At 43.4% G+C, this 13,001-nt stretch overlaps 1 long non-coding RNA gene across 1 annotated transcript in view; it reads left to right on the top strand.

Moving 5' to 3' along the window:
• Positions 1-1,230, top strand: part of LOC136555558 (uncharacterized) — a 29,708-nt gene extending 28,478 nt beyond the window's left edge. The window contains exon 3 of the long non-coding RNA XR_010783506.1: positions 1,120-1,230. This is a non-coding gene — a long non-coding RNA (uncharacterized lncRNA). The remainder of the gene's footprint in view (positions 1-1,119) is intronic.
• Positions 1,231-13,001: the final 11,771 nt, after the last annotated feature.

Raw genomic sequence — 13,001 nt, 5'->3', positions numbered from 1 at the left:
TGGTATAGATCTCTGATCTTTTCCTCTGAACAAAAGGAACTTTTGGCCACCACAATGTCATCCATAATATGATGTGATGGTGAAGCTGATGACTCAGTCCTGAGAGGCTCGTGGGGACCACTGTAATTAGGACATCCCTTCACTTCTGTCCTATTTTTATCCAGCTCTTCACTTCTTCTTCTGAAGTACTATTGTTTCAGGCATCAGCCACACAGACACAGCACTGCTGCTCAGCAAGCCAAGAAAACTGAGGCATTAAACAGAGTTAAAACCTCCTTGCCCTCTACATCTGTCCAACAGATAAACCTATTGACTTAGTTAAGCCTCAGTGCAGCACTTTGCCATCCCCAGGGTACACAAAGCAGCCTCCAGCTGTATCCTCTTGTGCTGTTGACCAAAAGGAGAGGAGCAGTTTGGTTCTGCTGGTGAAGTGGAGAATATTACCTTGGTTAATTTGGCATTGAATCAAACACCTGTTTTAGCATGGTTTTGCTGGTTTTGGGTTTTTTCCCCCAAAATTTAAACATAGGCAAAATATCTCACAATGGCATCCATTTAATCTGCAGATAGTTCAGCAAATGAAGCCTGTTTCATTTGATTTTTTTCAACAGGGAAATTATTTGTCAAATAAAGTCATTTAAATAGAGAGTCTCAGCTCTAGTCTGCAGTTTTAACTGGCTTGTTTGCATCAGGAAAGAAATGGGGTGACCCTTCAGCCTGAAGTTTTTAAAACTATGATGATTCTTTCAGGGATGATCATAAACCATAACATCCCTCTGTAAATACATACTTTGATATTAATGTAAGCTTTTTTTTTTTTCCTTTCTTAGATAAAAATTTTTCATCATTTTTCTGTTTACTTTTGGTTTATACCTGATGCAGGAAAAGATCAAATCCATTTCTCTAGAAAACACCACTTATCTCTATTCTTTGAAGCGAGTGATAAAAACAAATTAGAGCTTGGTGCAGGCATGAATCTCTCTGCCATCCTATTCCTTGCCCAGAACTGCAGATTGGTTTGCAAATTTTTTAATCAAGTGAGTGTGAAATCTCAAGATAAATTTGAACAGCAGAACACAGACAATTAATTTTTTGTCCTACTGTCTCTGTTCATACCAGGGAAGAGCTGCCAAAAGCCAGGCCTGTGGAGGACACCAGGGAGAGCTATGCAGCCCAGCAGAAAATATGTAGGGCATGGCTGCTGGATCTCTTCCTCAATATCTGGCCAAGAAGCTGCAAAAACTATTCCAGTCTTCAGAGTTTGAGATGACAGGCTGCAGAAGTAGAATTCTACCTATTTCCGAATAAATAAAATATGATCAAAGGAAGACCTTCAAGTGATTTTTGTTTCCCAGGGCTCACAGCACACACATTCAAAAATGAAACTTCTGACACTCCTAAGCACAAACTGTCTACTGAATTTTTCCTAACATTTTTTTTTCAGCCATAAATCCCAAGGCAGGGAGTTTTGCAGGGAGGAATCACAGTTAAGACATAAACCAGATAATGCATGTATGTGATGCTGTCCCCTCCACTGCTCTTTCTCACCTGAGGATGCTAAAAAACCCCAAGGGCATCAAAGACAACACTAGCAAGAGGCCACAAATGTCTTGGCTAATAAAATATTTCTGTGTTTTGCTCCAAAACCCACCAAAGAAGTTGTTTCCCCCTTGGCTTTGCCCAAGGCAGGCTCACTGCAGATTTGCTGCTGTTTGTGGCAGGTGAGGGCTGAACTGAGCTCAGAGCAAGAGCCAGAAAAAGCACATGGCATCCCCCCGAGGGGAATACCCCAAACTGGACATTTTAGCTCACAGAGGAGCAGACTCAGTCCCTGCCTGCACAGGGGAAGGGAAAGAGCAGCCCCATCCCAGCAGGAAATCCTCCTGGCTGCCTCCTGTGCTCCCTGCCAGACACCCCCTGCCATCCCCTCCCTGCTGATGGCACCTGAGCCCTGGAGAGCGGCGTGCTTTCCTCTCTGGCCATGGCATGAGACCCCCTGAACCAGCCTGGCAGCCCAGGAGGGGATGTTTTAGCTGCACTTTCCCAAGGCTGAGCTCTCAGTGACAGCCCAGCACAGCCTCAGCTCAGCAGCTTTAGCAGAGCCATCGTGGTGAATTTCCTTCCAACATCACCACTCAAAACACCACCTGCACGTAGTTAAATACACACAGAAAACCTGGAAATGGCCTTTCTCACCTCAGCACTCAGGAGCAGCAAATATAAAAGTATCACTATTGCCAATAGACCATCGACTACAACTCAGGTTCACAAACATATTTCTGGGTTTTCAACACTCAGTATCTGTTTCAAACACATAACAAAGCATAAGTTTGCAATCACAAATCAATAAATTTCTAAAGATTGAAAAATCTGTGTCTAACTTAAAGATATTATTTGGATTTTTTATATTTTAAATTATCTTTGTTCAAAATACAAAAACTGCATTATTCTCTTAATATTCATCTCAGGTACCTTCCTTTTTGGAAAAAGTGAGTGTCATGCTCAAATGATCTGCAAAACTAAGAACAGCTCTTCCAGAGTTTAATTCAGTGCCTTTTCAACCTCTTCAGAACAGATAACTGAAATCCATTTACAGAAATCCCAGCACCCTCTACAAATCTTGAATACTTTGTTGAGAACTACAACACCAGCATCAGGGCAGCAGGAGTTAGGCAGGGATTAAGTGCCAGGGAAGACAGTCACTTAAATAAAACTCTTTTAGCAGGCAGAGACTGAACCCTCCAGTCCTTTCTGCAGTGCCTTCTCAGAGGTGCAACTCCATCCAGAGCTGCTAAAACAACTAATACCAGTTAATGTTCCTGTGCATAAAATAAACATACAAGCCATACAAAGTCCCTGTCTACAACAGTCTAATAGGTTTTAAATATATAAATTGTTATAATATGACTATGCTTCATACATATTTGGGTGAGTTTTATTTCCCATTATTCTCTCACCGGGATGGTCTGATAAAAATATCAAGTTGAGTGCAGGGCAGCTGGTTCACAAAATCACACTAGGAAGTTTAAAAAATTATGGTAAAAAAGTAAATATTAAATATGACAGCAAAATGCCATGAAGCTCAGCTGACATCTGCAGACACTGTGGTAAACTTTCAAAATACAATGACAAAATTCACTGTCATTGTAGCCTCAGCTCATCAATGCAGCCTCAGTCCATGTTCAGACAAGTGCTCCAGACCTGCTCTGTGCTTCGGGCATTCACACAGCTCTTCACCCTGGAGAGCCCCAGGTCAGTTTTGGTAATCTCCTTGCTCCCTTCCTGAGTGCTTCCAACCAAATCCATTCAAAAGCTCAAAGGGTTAACCTGCTATTTTAGGAATATCAAACAGACATATTTGCAAATTTTCACTTGTTTCTTCCAAGCATAATGGCACATTTCATGCCATTACAGTCCCACTTGGTCAAATGTCCACTTGTGTTTTGCTGCTGAACCATAATAAATTGTTATAATAATAATAATTTTAATTGACTGTGCTAAGTATTTAAAGAATTTGTGAGAGAAAGTTCTGAGGGATGTGGGGAAGAAAAGGTTACCTTCAAAAGTCAGTTCTCCTTTTCTTAAAATAATTTGTATCTTTGAAGTTAAGAAAAGAAGGATCTGGACTGTGAATTGGTGTTTTATAGTCTTTGCCATTTGTAATACAATTACCTGTTTTTTATTGCTGAAAATTTTAGAAAGTTGTCTTGCAGCATAATTGGTGCCACAGATAAAAAGGACTTTGGTGTTTCCTCCTGGAAACCATGTAACTATGCTTGATTCTCATCTTTGTGTTTTAGAAAACCTACTTGCTGCCCATGGTGTGAGCATATACTGGGCTGATTTTACAGTCAAAGACAAAAATCCCTTAACATCAAGAGGTTTTTTAATATTTTAAACTTTTTCCAGGTTGGGGAGGTTCATGCTGGCTGGATATACAAATGCTGCATGTCTGATAACATGTGGAACAATGACAACTTTGGACAATTTTAGTCACTTCATGAGAATCATCTGCCTTGAAATGAGGCAGAACCTAGAACAGAAAGTTGTGCTTTTTCCACAGTGTTACCAGATTTAGATTTTAATTAGCTTCAACCAAATTTTAATTAGCTCTATTCATTAACACCTCTTTTTTCTTTGCATTTCAATGTAGGAGTTTTAATCAGCTTATCAAGTGGGACAAAGATGATTTTTTGCTGTGAATTTACATACTTGAGATCTCTCTCTTAACAGCACCAGACAGAAAGAGACAATGTGGGTCCCTTGGGAGGGTCTCTGGCAGGGTGAGGAGGTCAGAGGCTTTTCTGCATTTTCACACACAGACTCACCTGGGAGCATTTCCTCCTGAGGCGCATGGCAGGGGGGCACATCAGGGAAGGGAAGAAGGCACAGAAGACAGGAACACATGTGTGGCACTGTACACACAGTGCACAGATACACACACAGCTTCCCTACCAGCTTTCCAGAACTATCCACTGGGCTGCCAGGCTTCAGTAGCAGCAGGCATCATTACATGGGACCTCTTCACACCAAAGACAAGGCTGTGTCTGCACTGCAGGATGCAGAATAACCTTCCAGCAGCTTTCTGGACAATTAAAGTTAAAAGTTCAGCCAAGTCTGCAAATCTACAACAAATTCATTCCTTTGAGGCTTGGTGCTTTTTAGACACAGCCCAGCAGAGAGGCAGGGCAAAGCCTGATCACCTCCTGACTCATCTCCCTCCATTCACCCACAGCTGACCTCCTGCTGACCCCAGCCCTGGCAAGAGCTCTGGCAGCAGCCCAGGGAAGGGGTAAATCAAGGGGAAAAGGTCTCCATCAGTTCTAGAACAACAACACACTTCTGCAGGTACCATGCAAACATCACACTATCAGCTGGAAGATCTCTCTGACCTTGTTATAACTCCTTAAAAATTCTACCTTTGTGGACGAAACTTTTTTTTTAAATTATTAATACGAAGGTATATGTTGCTTATAGCAAAGTCATTGGTGGCCTAACTATTTTTATTTAAAAATAAAAAGGCACAATGCAGTCACAGTCATTGTCTTCTGTTCCACTTAGAGCAAAGATAAGCCTGCAGCAAAATTACTTGATACACAGCATTGTTCTGTAACTTTTAGAGCTAGGAGCTCTATTTCTAAATATTAATAAGATATCCCAAACCACAGAAGACCTTCATCCGTTTTCATTTGGTTTAAGTATCCTTTCCTTCCCTCCAAACTGTAATCCCTGTGCTGAGCTTGCTCCCCACACCACAGATTTACCACTTATCACTGGCCTTATCACTCAGCCCCACTGAGCCCTGAGGCCCCAAGCCCAGGTGTGACACACCAGTACAATGAGTGACCAGGGGATGTCTGTGCTGTTGCAATAACATAGCCCAGAACTGCTAACATGACTAAATACAGTGAAATTAATTCTTCCCAAGCCTGACCTGTGCCTCAGCAACACAGAGGAACTGTTGGCAGACAGGGACAACCTTTTCCCACAGCTGTAATTAGCATGATGGCTTCATAATTACATGGGAATTTAGATGTGTTTGGAGAAGGAGATAAAAAGCCTGCTGGGATCCTGGTGACTGTACTCATTACCTGCAGAAATGTTAGCATCCAGATCAGGGCTGGGCACAGACAGCTACAGGCAGTGCTGTGAAATTCCAGAACATGCTTCCTGCTCTGTACATGTGAGACTGGGGGCATCCCAGGGACAGACAGTAACAAACTTCTCCAATTTCTAAATATCCAAAGCCAACTATTTGCTTCTTTTCTTTCATGCCACTGTAGCTCACCATTAACATGATAGAGATGCAGAAAAATGAGGATAATGAATGGTGGCTGGAGCACCAAGGCTTCTGCATGCCCTCCCACAATCATAACTGGGTGTGCAGGACACTGGCAGAGCCCTGCAGCTCAGAGTGGCACAATGAGGCAGCACCTGCAAAGGGCTGTGCTTGCTTGTGCCCCAGAGTGTTGGGATGGTTTATCAGGCAGGCAGCACAGGAGCAGCTCAACAACAGGATACAAGGTCACTGCAGTCACAGGCTGGCTGTCCCCAGGGGAATCACTGGGCTGGAAGAAACCTTCAAGGTCATTGAGTCCAGCCCATGTCCTAACACCTCAACTAAACCATGGCACCAAGTGCCACATCCAGTCTTTTTAAACACATCCAGGAACGGTGACTCCACCACCTCCCCAGGCAGGCCATTCCAGAACTTTATCACTCCTGCTGTAAAAAACATTTTCCTAATATCCAACCTATATTTCCCTTGGTACAGCTTAAGACTGTGTCCTCTGGTTCTCTCAGTGCTACCTGGAGAAAAATACCAAACCTCACCTGACTACATCCACATTTCAGGAAATTGTAGAGAGTGACACAGTCACCTCTGAGTCTCCTTTTCTCCAGGTTGATGTTTCCAAAGGCAGCACCACAACCTCCCCCTACCCACTGCATGAAAAAGTAAATCCACTCTGGGGACAACATTTTCATTTTTCTGCAGAGCAATAAGTCAGTAAAGAAATCTAATTCACCCCCAGTATAAAACACCAGTGCCAGTCATCCATATCAGGGCAGATTAAAATTGCATAACATTCCCCAAATGCACATTTTGACCATTTTGTGAAGGTAAAATGTGCTAAGGCTATAATTGCTTTATAGTGCCAGATAATTTAAGCACTTTCTGGGACTGACTTTTGAAGCCAGGAGACCATCAGGTATCTGGTTACAGGATCATGGCAAGGAGATGATAGATATGTATCCTCACAGTGAACATTTTAAATATATACCACAACCATGCTCAGAATGGGGGTACACAAATTCCTCTGGGAGTTCAATGAAACCCCAAAGGAAACCTTTCCATCTCCCTGCTGTGAGCACGTCTTGGGTGTCAGAGAGGTGAAGACATCAAACTGGCTCACTGGAGCTGCTAGAAAAAGCCAAAACCCTCAGGAAATATTCCCAAGCTGGACATGATCTCCAGTATTACTTCAGTGTCATGCACCATTCACTCTCTCCTCTATTAAACAATTTTAGGAGAAAAGACTATAAAAACTGAAGGAACAGGAACACAAACATGCTACATCTCAATCTTTGCACGTCTCAACCCCAAAAGTCACCTGTGACCATGCTATCCATGACGCCCTTTCCTCCAAACTCTGGATGGTTTCCATTTCAGGCTCTCCATTGCTTTCACTCACAACCAGGTGAGCCCAGAAGCTGAAGCCTCTTTAGGGGATGATGATTATGATCATTATGATTTAGGGGATCATAATGATCCCCTAAATCAGACTGAGTTCAGCTGAGCTGGGCCAGTCTCTGCATAGAGAGGGGTCTCCATGGAGCAGCTTTGCACAGTGAGCAAACTGCAGGGTGTCCAACCTCTGCAGAGCTCCCTGGGGCAGACATTTACTGGGGAACACAGGATGGGAGACAGGAAGAGGTGGTTGTATCCCATGTGTCAATACATTTCAATATGTTTACTTGCCAAAGTCCAAACTAGTTTGGAGGTATGAGCCTGGTTCTGCAAAATCTTTTTTCCTTTTTTTCCTAAGCCAAGCCTCACCCTGCAGGATAGCTACAGTCTTTACCAGACACGTAGGAGATTAAAAACACCCTTGATAGGTAAGCTCATCTGATGACTTCTTTGAAGCACTTGAACATTTTCTGTCATTTTTCCCTTCATTTGCATGTAAAGTTGGATAGGCAGTTTGACAAAGCAAAATTTAAGCATTTGAGACCTGTAAGAAGACAAGAGGACAGAGGAAGGGGCAAGCAGTGCTCCAGTAGAGTGACCACTGTCTCAGGTATGGCAGTGTAACACCCCATGGGGACACCTAATCCCAGGTTAAAAATAACCCTATTTCAGAATGATGTCTCCTCTTTCAGGAATAATTACCCTTTTCCTGAGATGCCACCTAACTCCCTGCTCCAGAAAAATTAAAACTTTGTAGTGATTATGATTGGAAAGATTTATTTCAGAGACACAAATACAACAATTAAAAAGGGTCCACAGAATTAAAAATAAGCTTGCTGCATTTTTTCCATGCATATAACCCCCCTTCTAATGCTTTGCAAAGCTTCTGACAGCATCAATCTTTTAATTTTTTAGTTCACAGAGCACTCTTTTGAAATGTAATGGCTACATAAGCTCTGCAGCTCTGAAAGCCTCTGCTCTCAGTGCTCACCTTTAGGAGACACCACTTCTTACCGAGACACTGCAATTCTGTGAGTCCTCTCTGCTGGCTGTTGAACACCCCGGGGACCAGCTGTCCCTTCCAGCCCTGGCTCCTGCACAGACCTTTCTGAGGTGCTCAGGAGCAGGCTGGGACACATTTCATCTCCTTCTCCTCCTGTCAAGCATGGAGAAGGTCCTGTGAGTGGGACAGGGAGGGGAGAAGTGAAGCACAGGCAGGAGCCTCAGCTGACAGACACAGCACAGCTCTGCTGTGGGGAAAAGCCCTTCCCAAAGAGCTGTTATGTGCTGGAACACCAGCACAGAGCAAGGCATGGGTTTGACAGCAGGGACAGATGAAATGGAGTGGAAAGATCTGCAAAAGCAGTGCTGTCCTACAGTCCCAGCACAGAATGCAGCAGCAGCAGCAGCAATACGGTTCCTGTGGGTCTCCTCAGTTGCATTGTACCATCTATTTCTATGCTTCCTTTCCTGCAACCCTGCTAAGAGCCCAGAGGTACCCCAGGGTTAGGCTCCTTTTCTTGAATCATCTCACCAGTGCTGCTAATTGATCTCAGTACAGAATAATTGATCTCAGAAGGGGAGATTTTTTCCATCATGGCAAAGCTGCAGCAGATCACATAGCATTTAATCAAACTAGACTTACTGTCACAGACATGTTTTATGAAAAATCCTTTCCTTAGGATTTTTTCTCCTGAGAAGCTGAGAGGCCTCATGAACAAAATGTAAGCAATGATTGTCTGCTGCTGGGGAATGCAACAGGTGCATCTGGGATTGGTCTCATGTGCTTGTTTCTAACTAATGGCCAATCACAGCCCAGCTGTCTGGACTGTCTCAGTCAGTCACAAGCCTTTGTTATCATTATTTCTTTTTCTATTCTTAGCTAGCCTTCTGATGAAATCCTTTCTTCTATTCTTTTAGTATAGTTTTAATATAATATATATCATAAAATAAACCAAGCCTTCTGAAACATGGAGCCAACATTCTCATCTCTTCCCTCATCCTGGGACCCCTGTGAACATCACCACAACTTATCATCTAAATATTTTAAGAAATCCACCTGAGCTGTTCTCTACTCAAGCAAATGGAAATCTATGAGGAGCAGCAAAAATTCTTGGGTTTTTTTTCCTAATAAGATCCATGCACTAAGAATCATTCCTTCCCATCTCTCTCCTTCCCTTCTCCCACAAAATACTACCTGACTGTTAGCCCACAAGAAAGCAAAGCATAACCAAGGGACACCTGTCTGCAAATTACTTCAGGCAATCCCTGAGGCTGTGGCCCCAGCTTGGGTCTGTGAGCCAGCCAAGCCCCACCCCACTGCCACAGGCAGCAGGGAAGCCAGCCCTGGGAATCCTGCTGTGGGATGGTCCAAAGGGGTGGGACACTGCCTACATGGTCCAGGGGTCCCTTTTAGCACGCAGGCAGTGATGGTGTCCCCCCGTGGGGGCACAGGCACACGCAGCTGCTGGCAGCAGGACTCTGAACACCATGGCCTTGCCATTGCTGACAGAGGGCATTTGGCCAGGGGGGGACCCAGCTCAGGCTGCCAGGCACAGCCCCCAGCCCCTGCCAGGGTCCTGGGGGCAGTGAGGGACCTCTGCTGCAGGCACACACCCAGCAGGGGCCACCTCAGCCCTGGGACACTTGTAAAAGTGAAGGAAAAGCAAGATGAATCAAAGCCAAGCCAGGAGCTGCAGTCAGAAGTTTCAACTTCCACACCAAGCTCATCCACTCTCTGCAGATGGAGATTCAGTCATGAATAGAGAGATAGGAAAGTAGAAGTTGCGTTTAGAGGAAAAAAAATATTTTTCTAAAAATCAGGAGCTCTGGATAGCTGCTCTTGACTTTTACCCTAGGAGAATCAGACACAACAACACTTCTCTAAAAGATTAGTCTTATTTTTTAAATGCAAGGGTGCTCTCTGTAGGACTGGAGAAGTCCTGCCTGCTGTTTGCAACCTTTTAAAGCCCTATCAGGCAGCAATTGGTGCTCTTCCAGTATCAGCAGCACACTTGTCCCACTTGCTGGGAGTTAAAAATCAGTTTATGAAAAAAGTAAGTTTGTTCTGCATCCTAAGAAAGTAGTAGCTAGATTTTCCCCTTGATAAACAAAGCAGCTGTTTTGCCCAACTCAGAGCCAGGACTATAATCAACCTCCTATGTGGCATGCTGATTTGTTTAATAATTTCTAGCTTCAGAGTTTTATTCCATAATATGCAACTATTTATATGAATTATAATAGTTACAGCAAAGAAGATGATATCACTTAAGAGTAATGGCACACCTGATTCAGAGCAGGGACTAAGTCTGATCATCTGTGGATGATCATCAATCAAAAGGATCCATTGCACACATCCAGGCATCTCAGGCCCAAATAGTTCTTCCCTTTTAGCAAATCAGCATTTTCTGTGCTGCACTGCTTGTAAAAGTTGGCTTGGGCACTTCATGTATTTATGTAGCCCCATGGGGTTTATTTTGTAGCCAAGACCAAGCTCTCCCTGCTGCTGGCTTTGCAAAGGGCTGGTTGCCTTTGCCCAATTCAGCTCACTGAAAACAGGTTACTGACCTCCTCAGGAGCTGCTGGCTTCACCAACTCAATCTGCAGGCTTGACACAGATAAATTAATTATTTCAATGCATAAGCTCAAGAAAAAGATAATCTCCAGACCATCTTGTCCAGAGGAACTGGCTCTATTTTATCTGGCTTCACTCACACCCCATGGCACCTTCACCTCCTGTACAGGCATCCTGGAGACAAGGGCACTGAATGCTTGAATTACAGATCCTGCCATCTGTTCAGTGATTGATCTCAGATGCATCTGTGCTGAAGATTAGAGATGAAAATGCAGGATAATTCCCCCTTCTGAAATATTATCACATGTGCTACCATGGATAAACCTTCAATTTTGTCACTGACATCCCCTCAGTTCTCTCAGAACATATTCTGCATAGTTGTGACATCAGCTCTCCAGGAAGAGGACAAGTGTTGGTCTCATGAAGAATATGAGCCAACAAAATCACACTCCTTAGCCAAAGAAACCAGTATTTAGAAACACCCATATGGAAATTCAGCTATTAATACTCTCTTGGACTGCCTTGGAAACAAGTGTCAGTAAAAAGAGCTCTTTAGTAATTCATGAGGTCAGAAATACAGAGACAACCTAGACAAATTGCTAACCAGGCTCAAGTAGAGCAAGCATGGAATGCTACAAAACTGAACTTCAGCAGTCTTCTGAACACAAATCCCAAATCTCTTTCTGAATCAAATGGCTGTGCTAATATCACACTTGCCAGGCTGCTGAGAGTTCCAAGTCCAAGAGAGAGGGTGCTCCATGCCTATTTTCTTCCTATGCATTAAAAAGATGGTTTAAATTAACTCTTCCATCCTCCCAACCAAATCTTCTGTGAACAGCACTGGGCTAAACCATGTTTCTCCTCCTGCTTCCAAGGTGTCTCAGACCCCAGTTCCCCATGGTGCTCAGACACTTGAGTCACACACACTCACTCACTGCTGAGTCACCCTTCAGAGCTGGGCTCCAGTGCCCCTGGAAGGCTGGGTTGGTGCAAGCCTGCCCTTGTTGGATTTACAGCAGATGAACAAACATGAATGTGAACCAGCTGCATGTAAGTCCTGTGTCTCATTCCATGTTCATGACTGCTTCAGAAGTCAGAACTCTGCCAACCTGGAGCTAATGCTTAACCTCAGAGATGCTGTCACATATGGCAGAGCACATTACAACTGGTGAGTGTCATTTGTTTCAATATTTACCAAAGGCTTAGTCCTATTATTTAGACAGTTTTATAAACTATATCATAAGCTATATGACATTTTGCAAGTAGCATTTTAACCAAGTCAATTTTCTGAAGCTTCTTTATCCAGTAAGGAGAGCTCTGCCTGTTAGTTCCTGTTAATTGTATAAAACTTTGCTTCAATAGCGTTCACTAGCAAAGAATATCCACTTGAATCCTTTTAATTTAAAAAAAACAACCAAACAAAAAAAACCAATCCACTGTTTTTTCCTGCTACTTCTGTTGCTGCAAATCAGTAAAATAGCAAGAGAAATGCTGACACCTACAGGACATTTGTGTGTCTAGAAACCCGTTCTGGTTGTCCTACATCACTCACACTGCGCTACAGCTAAACAAGCAGATGGCTTCAGAGTACAACAGCTACTCAATCAGAATTAATTTACAAATGACTGGAGTAACACTTGATACACTTTTTCAACACTTTTTTTTAATACATCTCGTGAACATCCAATCCAGGCCTATTAATGCTGATTGTTTGAAGCTCAGAAAGCTGAAAAAATAAGCTATCAAGAGTACTTTCCAGTCCCATTTTTACTCCCTACTTTCCACTCTGCTCACAACCTTGGCACTTCTCATTTCTGCCTCTAGCTTCTTTCCCTTCTTTTTTTAGGCAGGGAAGGGTCCCTGAACACTGGTAATTAAGAGATGCACTTCCACCTCATTCTGTTAAGAGCAAGCTCTAGGACATAAATCAGAAAGATGTTTCCCCCTTCTCCCAACACTTTTTCTAGACTATTCTTCTTTCCCCCTTATCACCATTAGTTTCTTCTCATTTCCATTTTTTCCCAGTTGAATATAATAATATATTAAATTGTCACAAACCAATGCCACCATGTATCAGGGTGATTTTTTGATTCACTTCTGTGCAGCTCTGCAGGATCAAGGACAAGGGTGTGCCCAGGAGGAGGGATGTGCTGCCCCAAGCCCTAACGCCTGTGCAGCTGAGGGCAGAGACTCGGGCACAGCCCAGGGCCATTGTGCCACCTCACTCACTCAGCTCTG

The sequence above is a fragment of the Molothrus aeneus genome, chromosome 1, assembly GCF_037042795.1.
Source record: "Molothrus aeneus isolate 106 chromosome 1, BPBGC_Maene_1.0, whole genome shotgun sequence".
Classification (NCBI taxonomy): Eukaryota; Metazoa; Chordata; class Aves; order Passeriformes; family Icteridae; genus Molothrus; species Molothrus aeneus.
Note: the sequence above shows the minus strand (reverse complement) of the source record. Positions and strands in the feature narration are given on the sequence as shown.